Source organism: Notamacropus eugenii, chromosome 4 (assembly GCF_028372415.1).
Source record: "Notamacropus eugenii isolate mMacEug1 chromosome 4, mMacEug1.pri_v2, whole genome shotgun sequence".
Taxonomy (NCBI): Eukaryota; Metazoa; Chordata; class Mammalia; order Diprotodontia; family Macropodidae; genus Notamacropus; species Notamacropus eugenii.
In genome coordinates, this window is record NC_092875.1 from 384,838,688 (window position 1) to 384,848,500 (window position 9,813).

Below are 9,813 nucleotides of genomic sequence, written 5' to 3' on the forward strand. Positions count from 1 at the left end.
ATTTGCATCTTTCTACTCCGCCATCTTGGCTCCTGCCCAAATCAGTTATGTTCTTATGAAATTATTCACATTTTTTTTCAATATTTTCATTCTTTATACTTTGTTTTATTATTTTTGGGTCTCATAGGTGGTACTGATTTTCTCTTGCCTAATTCTAATTTTCAGGGAATTGTTTTCCTCCTTAAGATTTTGGCTGGGGGGGAGCCAAGATGGCAGAGTGAGAGCAATAACTCACTTAAACTCTTAGAGAAACTCCTTCAAATACCTCTAAGAAGAGAATGTGACCAAATTTTGGAAGTTAAGAAACCAATAGGAGGCAGACTGTGGCAGATTCAAAGTCCAAGATATACTGAAAGGTACACATGAAGGACCTGTTCCACAGGGTGACCCCACCATGCACAGCACAGCATGTCAAGCACAGAAGAGTGGGAGGGCCCCGGAAAACCTGAGACAAAAGCAGGCAAAACAAGCTGAGCCACCACAGCAGCTCCATTAGACTTTCAACCTGGAAGATTAAACGTCTGTAAGTCACCTACTTGAATTTTCAGGAGCCAGGATGGTGGAGTGATCAGTAAATACTCTCTCCTCCCCCCTTGATGACCTTGAAAGAAACACCAAATAGTTCCCCAGGAAAATCCTGGATCAGTGGAAACAGCAGAGGGAGCAAATAGTCTTATAACACCTGAGGCTAGGAAAATAGTTAAAGGGGATTCCTCCTACTGTGGCAGAGGCCAACTAGAAGGAAAGGGGACACAGGGAGGAGGAAACTTGCAGTAGAACCCAGGAAAGTCTCAGGGCTAGGAGAGGTACCCCAGGAGGGGTGGAAACTTGCACTAGGATATAGGCATGCCTCAGCACTTCAGGGGAAATGGGAAGAAAATAGGACAGCAGGGATCACCATCCCCTGAGTTTGCCTTTGCCCCAGTTCAGCTGAGGAGATCTCCTGTGACCAGACCACCCCTCCCCCACACTTAAACAAGCTAACCCCAGAGCTGATAGGAGAAACACAAAACAAAAACCTGCTCTTAGCTTTTTCACATATGTCAGATCAACACTAAGTTCAGCAGCTTCTAACTGAAAAAAAAACAGAAGTCACAAAACACAATCATTGTCATATACAAGAAAAAGCAAAAGAAGGGTGAAAACACCATAGAATCAAATAGCAAAGCAAATACCAAAGAGGTCAGAGGTGAGACAGTATTTCCATCTGAAACTTCAGAAGGGACAATGAACTGCTTGTACACACAAACACCTCTCCTGGAACAGCCAAAGAAGGAAATAGCAGAAAAACTGGCCAATGATTTTAATGATTTTAAACATATATATATATATATATATATATATATATATATATAAGAATTCACTGATGAGAGCATCTCTTTCGAAAAATTGAACAAATGGAAAGGGAAGTACAAAAATTAGCTGAAGAAAACAACTCATTAAAAGGAACAATTGGACAAATGGAAAAGGAGATGCAAAAGTTAACTGAAGGCATTTGATAAAAATTAGAATTGGGCAAGTAGAAACATATGACTATGAGACAGCAATAATCAGTCAAACAAAATAAAAAAAATGAAAAGATAGAAGAAAATGTAAAATATCTAAATGGAAAAACAACTAACCTGGAAAATAAATCCAGTAGAAAAAATTGTAGAATCCTTAGCTTACCAAAAAGCCAAAATGAAAAAAAAAGGGTCTGGACAATATTTTCCAGGAAATCATTAAGGAAAACTGTCCAGAAGTGCTAGATCCAGAAGGCAAAATAGTCATTGAAAGAATCCACTGTTCACCTCCTGAAACGGATCCCAAAATAAAAAACCCAAGAAATATCATTGCCAAATTCCAGAACTATCAAGTGAAGGAGAAAATACTACAGACATCCAGAAAGAAAACATTCAAATATTAAGGAGCTGCAGTCAGGATCACACAGGACCTTGGAGGTTCTACATTAAAAGACTGAAGGAATTGAAGTCCAATATTTCATAAGGCAAAGGAGTTGGGGCTAAAACCAAGGATCAACTACTCAGCAAAGTTCAGTGTAACATTTCAGTCAAGGAGATGGTCATTCAGCAAAGTAAGGGATTTCCATTCATTTCTGACAAATGCCAGAACTTAATAGAAAATTTGATCTTCATACACAGGTTTCAAGAGAGGCATAAAAAGATAAACAGGGGGTTGAAAAAAATTGTAACTCAATTTGAGCGAACTGTTTACCTCCCTATAAGGTAAGATGATACCTGTTAATCTTAATACTTGCACATCTATTATGAAATATAAAAGGGATATACTTAGAGTGAATGGGTATAAAGTAAATTATGTCACGTGAAAAATATGATTTAAGTATGCAAAGGGATTGTAACAGGAAGTGTGAGAAGGAGCAAGCAGAAAATGGTAAATTACACCAGAGGAAGAAGTACAAAATTACAGTGGAGGGAAAGAGGGGAGTGAGATGAGCATTGTTTGAAGGTACTGTCATCTGATTTGGCTCAAAGAGGGAACAATAAAGTTAAGTATATAATCCTAACTAGCTCCGTAGACAGTAAGAGGGGAAGGGAGAAGAAAGGGAAGGGAAGCCAGAAGGGTGGGAAGAGGCAATAAGGGTAAAGTGGAGTAAAAGGGAGAGGGGATAAAAGTAGGAAGGGAAGTCTGCAGGAGGAGGTGGTGAACAGTGAATACTATTGAGGAGAGGAAGGGAGGTGGGAGAGCTAAAAGCACAAACTGTGGGAAAGAGGATTGAGGGAAATACACAGAATGAAATCATAACTGTGAATGCGAATGGAATGAACCCTCCCATAAAACAGATAAGTATAGCAGAATGGATTAAAAGCCGTAATCCAACAATATGTTGCTTACAAGAAACACATTTGAAATAGGGGGGTATACACAGGATAAAGTTCAAAGTTTCAATCAGAATATATTGTGCTTCAACTGATGTAAGAAAAGCAGGAATAGCAATCTTAATGTCAGACAAAGCAAAAGCAGAAATAGATCTAATCAAAAGAGATATGGATGGAAACTATATTCTGCTAATAGGCACTATGGAGAATGAAGCAATATCATCAGTAAACATGTATGCTCCAAGTGGCATAGCATCTAAATTCTTAGAGGAGTGTTTGGGGTAGTTGAAGGAAAAAACTAACAGCAAAACTATACTAGTGGGGAATGTGAACCTCCCCCTCTCTGAACTTGAGAAATGTAACCTCAAAATAAACAAGAAAGAGGTGAAGGAGGTAATTAAAACTCTGAATAAGGTAGATACGGCAGATCTCTGGAGAAAATTGAATGGGAATAGAAAGGAATGTACCTTTTTTCAGTTGTACATGACACATATACAAAAATTGACTGCATACTGGACATAAAAACCTCACAATCTGGTGCAGAAAGGCAGCAATAATCAATGCATCCTTCTCAGATCATAATGCAATAAAAATTATATGTAATAAAAGGACATGGAAAGATAAAGCAAAAATCAATTGGAAACTAAGTAATCCCATCCTAAAGAAGGAGTCGGTTAAAGAAGAAATCATAGAAACAATTAACAACTTCATTCAAGAGAATGACAATAATGAGACAACCTACCAAATATTATGGGATACTGCAAAGGCAGTTCTTAGGGGAAGTTTTATATCTTTGAATGTCTACATAAATCAAATAGAGAAAGAGGAGATCAGTGACTTGGGCATGCAGATGAGAAAACTAGAAAAAGAACAAATTGAAAATCTCCAAGGAAATGCCAAATTAGAAATACTGAAAACCAAAGGAGAGATTAATAACACTGAAATTTATAAAACTATTGAATTGGTAAATAAATCAATAGTTGATTTTATGAAAAAACTAATAAAATTGACAAACCTCTGTTCAAATTTGATTAAAGAAATAAGAAAGAGGTAAATCAAATTACTAATATTAAAAATGAAAGGGGCAACTCACCTCCAATGAGGAGGAAATTAAAAGAATAATTAGAAATTACTTTGCCCAACTTTATGACCACAAATTCAATAATCTAAATGGCATGGATGAGTATTTTAAAAAATGCAAATTGCCCAGATTAACAGAAGAGGAAGTTGAATACTTACACAACCCCATTTCCAAAAAAGAAATTGAACAAGCCATCAATGAACTTCCTAGGAAAAAATCTCCAGGGCCAGATGGATTTCCAAGTGAATTCTATCAAACATTCTAAGAACAGTTTATTCCATTACTATATATACTATTTTTGAAAATTGAGGAAGAAGGAGCACTCCCAAATTCTTTCTATGACACAAATATAGTTTTGATAATTAACCAGGAACAGACGAAACAGAGAAAGAAAATTATAGACCAATTTCTCTAATGTATAGATGCAAAAATTTTAAATAAGATTTTAGTAAAATGAATACAGCATCTTATCACGAGAATAATACATTATGATGAGGTAGAATTCATACCAGGAATGCAGAGCTAGTTCAGTATTATTAAAACTATTAGCATTATCAATCATATCAACAAAAAAACTAACAAAAACCTCAGGATTATCTCAATAGATGCAGCAAAAGCTTTTGACAAAATACAGCACCCATTCCTATTAAAAACACTCTAGAACACAGGAATAAAGGGACCTTTCCATAAAATAATAGGCAGTATCTACCTAAATCCTTCAGCAAGCACTATACGCAATGGAGATAAGCTAGACACATTCCCAATAAGATCAGAGGTGAAACAAGAATGTCCATTATCACCACTATTATTCAATATGGTACTAAAAATGTTAGGTTAGCTATTAGACAAGATAATGTAATTGAAGGAATAAAAACAGGCAAAGAAGAAACTAAGTTATCACTCTTTGCATATGACACGATGATATACTTAGAGAATCCCAGACATTCAAGTAAAAAACTACTTGAAATAATAAACAACTTTGGCAAATTTGCAGGTTATAAAACAAACCTGCACAAATCTTCTGCATTCCTATGTATTAGCAACAAAGTCCAACAGCAAGAGATAGAAAGAGAAATTCCATTTAAAGCTAGGGTAGACACTATAAAATACTTAGGAGTTAACCTGAAAAAACAAACCCAGGGACTATATGAACACAATTACAAGATAATTTTTGCACAAATAAAGTCACATCTAAGTAAATGGAAAAACATCAGTTGCTCATGGGTACGCCAAGCTAATATAATAAAAATCACAATTCTACCTAAATCAATTTACTTATTTAGTGCCATACCAATTAAACTATCAGATAATGATTTTCTACAGCTGCATAAAGTAACATCAAAATTCGTCTGGAAGAACAAAAGTCCAGAATATCAAAGGTACTAATGAAAAGAAATACAAAGGAAGGTAGCCTAACCCTACCAGATCCCAAATTGTATTATAAACCAGCAATTATCAAACTCACTTGGTAATGACTAAGCAACAGAAGGGTAGACAAATGGAATGGATATGACACTCAAGACACAGTAGGCAAGGAATATAGCAACCTCCTGTTTGATAAACCCAAGGAACTCAGCTTCTGGGATAAGAACTCACTCTTCGACAAAACTTGCTGGGAAAAGTGGATAACAGTGTGGTGAAAATTAGGCATCGACCCATGCCTGACACCGTACACAAGAATAAAGTCCAAATGGGTACACAACCTAGGTATAAATATCGATATCATGGACAAACTGGAGGAGCCAGTAATAGTATATTTATCAGATTTATGGAGAAGGGAAGAGTTTTTGACTAAAGAAGAGATAGAAAGCATTATCAAGTGCAAGACAGATAATTTTGTTTACATCAAACTGAAAAGTTTTTGCACAACCAAACCCAATGCAACCAAAAATTGAAGGGATGTAGTAAATTGAGAAAGAATTTTTACAGCTAATCTTGGGGATAAAGGCCTCATTTCTAGAACATATAGAGAATGGAGTCAAATGTACAAACAACACAAGTCATTTCCCAATTGATAAATGGCCAAAGGATATGAATAAGCAATTTTCAGATGAAGAAATTAAAGATATCTACAATCATATGAAAAAATACTCTAAATCACTTTTGTCTAGAGAGATGCAAATCAAAACAACTCTAAGGTACCACATCACCCTATTAGATTAGCAAACATGACAGAATAGGAAAATGGTAAATGTTGGAGAGGATGTGAGAGAGTTTGAACACTAATTCATTTTTGGTGGAGCTTGTGAGCTCATGCAACCATTCTGTAGAGCGGTTTGGAATTATGCTCAAAGGCTTTATAGCTTCTATGACTGTATCCCCAAGAGATCATAATAATGAGAAAGGGTCCCACATGTACAAAAATATTTATAGCAGCACTGTTTGTAGTTGTTAAAAACTGGAAATCAAGGGGATGCACCTTAATTGTGGAATGACTGAATAAATTGTGGAATATGAATGTAGTGGAGTACTATTGTGCCATAAGAAATTTTGAACAAGATTTCAGAGAGGCCTGGAAGGACTTACATGATCTGATTCTGAGTGAAAGGAGCAGAACCAGGAGAACTGTGTGTACAGCAACAACCACAATGTGTGAGAGTTTTTTCTGGTAGACTTGGAACTTCATAACAACGCATGAATTTGAAAAAGAAATTCCCATTGGTCTTCTAAGGCAAAATACCTTTCCAGAGAAAGAACTATGGAACTCATTTGCAGAATGTAGCAGATTGGTGTGTGTGTGTGTGTGTGTGTGTGTGTGTGTGTTATGTTTTGATTTGTTATATGATTTCTTCCATTTATTTTAGTTTATCTACACAGCATGTCTGTAGTGAAAACGTATTCAGTAGGAAAGTATGTGTAAAAGGTATATAGAAGTGTATGCTGTCTTGGGGAGGGGGGTTGGTAGGGGGTAGATAGGGGGGAATATCTAAGTTTTGTGGTAGTGATTGTTGAACATTAAAAATAAAAAAAATTATAAAAAATGATTTTGCTTCTCTTTTTCTAATTGATAAGATTTCTTTTCATAAGCTTCTTGATTTTCTTGGATTGTTTTTATTTTTTAAAACTTTTCCTAATCTCTCTCATTTGATTTTTAAAGTCATTTTTAAGTTCTATGAATTCTTTTTGGGCAGATGACCATTTGACATTACTTACTTTTTTGGCATGAGAGGCTTTGTTTTTTTTCCTTCAATATCTTCCTTTGAAGATTAACCCTGTCTTCTCTATTTCCATAGTAATTTTCTATGATTGGTGTGTTTTTTTTCTCCTTTGCCTGCTTTTAAAAAAGTATATCAACTTGATGTAATTACCACTAGTTCTAAGGTATGGGGGATACTGCTTCTGGCCTGATATATTCTTACAGTTCCTCTTGTTTGGAGCTGAAACTAAGAATTCCATTCTCCTGTAACTTCTCAGAGCTATAAATGTCCCCTCCCTACTACTTCTCCTCTCACCAAACATGCTAAATTTTTCTCACCCAAGACCTCATCTTGGTGGCACAGTTGAGCTAGTGTCCTTTATCAGCATAGGTTCCCCCAAAATTGTCCTACTCAGGGACTCAGATGCCCAATTCCCCAAACTGTACAGGAGATAAAATTCCTGTAGTTAGGGCTAAGGCTACCTCTCAACTCAGCCAGACCAGGGCTTGCTGCCTATTGTTTAAGTGGAATTAACCTGAAATTGTTTCTACTTCAAGAGAACTAAGCCTCAGTCCTGAGATTTTACTTTTGTAGGGGAAGGGACTACTTTTCTGCCCTCAACATTTTTTTTTAGTTTTTCTCCTCTACATTTTCCCTGAAGTATTATTTTGTCTTGATTGTGGGGAATGTCTGGAGAATTTGGAATTTTCTGATGTACTTTGCAATCTTCCCAGAATCCTCTCCCTGAAAGAAAAAATTAAAAACTGAAAGCAAACTACAAGTTCAGCTTTTCAATAATTACAACACACACACATATAAAGATTCAATATGCATTATCTTGAGAATAACCTAAAAGAAAGTAGACAATGAAAGAAATGGTGTCCACTCCTCCACACAGCCTCTGATGTGGCCATGGCTTTGGTTCATGCTGTGGGTCCCCTCTTCCCTCCCTTGCCAGCAGCTCCTCAGGCTGTCTGCCATGGCCTTATTCACAGTGGCTACCCAGCTCCTTGAGGCCAAGAATGCATCCTGTCTTGTTTTTGCTGCCTGACAAACCAGTGGTTCTGCAACAAATTTGAAGTACATTCTCAATGACATGATACCTAAGGAACAAACTAGAATCAAGAACTTCTGGCAGCAGCATGGCAAGACTGTAGTGGGGTAGTTCACTGTGGACATAATGTCTGGTGGCATGAAGGATATGACAAGATTAATATATGAAACATCAGTTCTGGACCCTGGTGATGGTATCTATTTCCAGGACTACAGTATACCAGAGTGCCAGAAGTTGCTCCCTAAGGCCAAGGGAGGGGAAGAACCCCTTCCCAAGGGTTTCTTCTGGCTGTTTGTGACTGGAAAAATTCCAACTGAGGAACAGATGAGCTAGCTCTCCAAAAATGGGCAATATGAGCTGCTCTGCTCTCCTATGCGGTCACCATGTTGGACATTTTCCTTACTAATCTGAATCCAGTGTCTCATCTCAGTGCATCTATCACCATCTTCAACAATGAAGGTAACTTTACTCACATTTATTCTGAAAGCATCAATCAGGCCAAATACTGGGAGCTGATTTAGGAGGACTACATGGATCTCATTTCCAAGCTACCTTGTGTTGCAGAAAAAAATCTACCGGAATCTCTATCATGAAGGCAGCAACATTGGGGTTATAGACAACAAAACTGACTGGTCTCATGACTTTACCAGAATGTCAGGCTACAGTGATGCCCAGTTTACTGAGCTCATGTGCTTATTCCTGACATTCCACAGGGATCACAAGGATTGCAATGTAAATGTCCACACTAGCCATCCGGTAGGCAGTGCTCTTTCAGATCCCTATCTATCCTTTGCAGCTGTTAAGAATGGACTGGCTGGGCCCCTCCATGAATTAGTCAATTAGGAAGTACTCATCTGGCTGAAACAGTTGCAGAAAAAAGTGGGCAAAGAAGTAGCTAATGAAAAACCATGTGACTACATGTGGAACACACTGAACTCAGGCAGAGTGGTCTCTGGCTACGGCCATGCTGTTCGAAGAAAAACTGATCCACAATATACCTGTCAGCAAGAATTTGCTCTGAAACATATACCTAATGATCCTATGTTTAAACTAGTGCCTCAACTTTATAAAATTGTACCTGATCTCCTTTTCAAGCAGGTCAAAGCCAAGAACCCCTGACCCAATGTAGATGCCCACAGTGTGGTGCTTCTGCAGTACTATGGCATGACAGAGATGAATTACTAGACAGCTCTTTTTGGAGTTTCATTGGTGCTGAGATGCTGGCACAGTTCTTTTGTAGCAGAGCTCTGGGCTTCCCCCTGGAAAGGCCAAAATCTATGAGCACAGATAGCTTGATGCAATTTGTAAGGTCAAAGTCGTAGGGCAGGGAGGGGAAAGAGAATGTCTGCCAGAGTGAAGAGACATTTAAGAGAGACATTATACACTTTTTTGTTTTCATTTCAAGGGCCCTTTAAAGACTTTTAGGATTAAATTATATTTGAAGCACTGATATTAAGTTTGAGGTTATTTAAAGTGCAAATTAAGATTTAATAAAAGAAAAAAACAGAGATGAGACTATCTTTCTTAACTATCCCCTCTCCCCTGCCCAATATGAGAATTGCTAATTGACTGTAGGTTGAATTACACTATTACATATGTGGGCCAGGATGAGTTCCCTGCCTCATCTCTGGCCCAACAGAGTCAGTGCTGGTTACTGAGTATCTGCAATTATTTCTTGACTTTGGAGATTTAGGGATTAAATGT

The 9,813-nt window shown here is 37.3% G+C and overlaps 1 pseudogene; it reads left to right on the forward strand.

Moving 5' to 3' along the window:
* Positions 1–8,019: 8,019 nt before the first annotated feature.
* On the forward strand, positions 8,020–9,431 carry LOC140498564 (citrate synthase, mitochondrial pseudogene; annotated as a pseudogene).
* Positions 9,432–9,813: the final 382 nt, after the last annotated feature.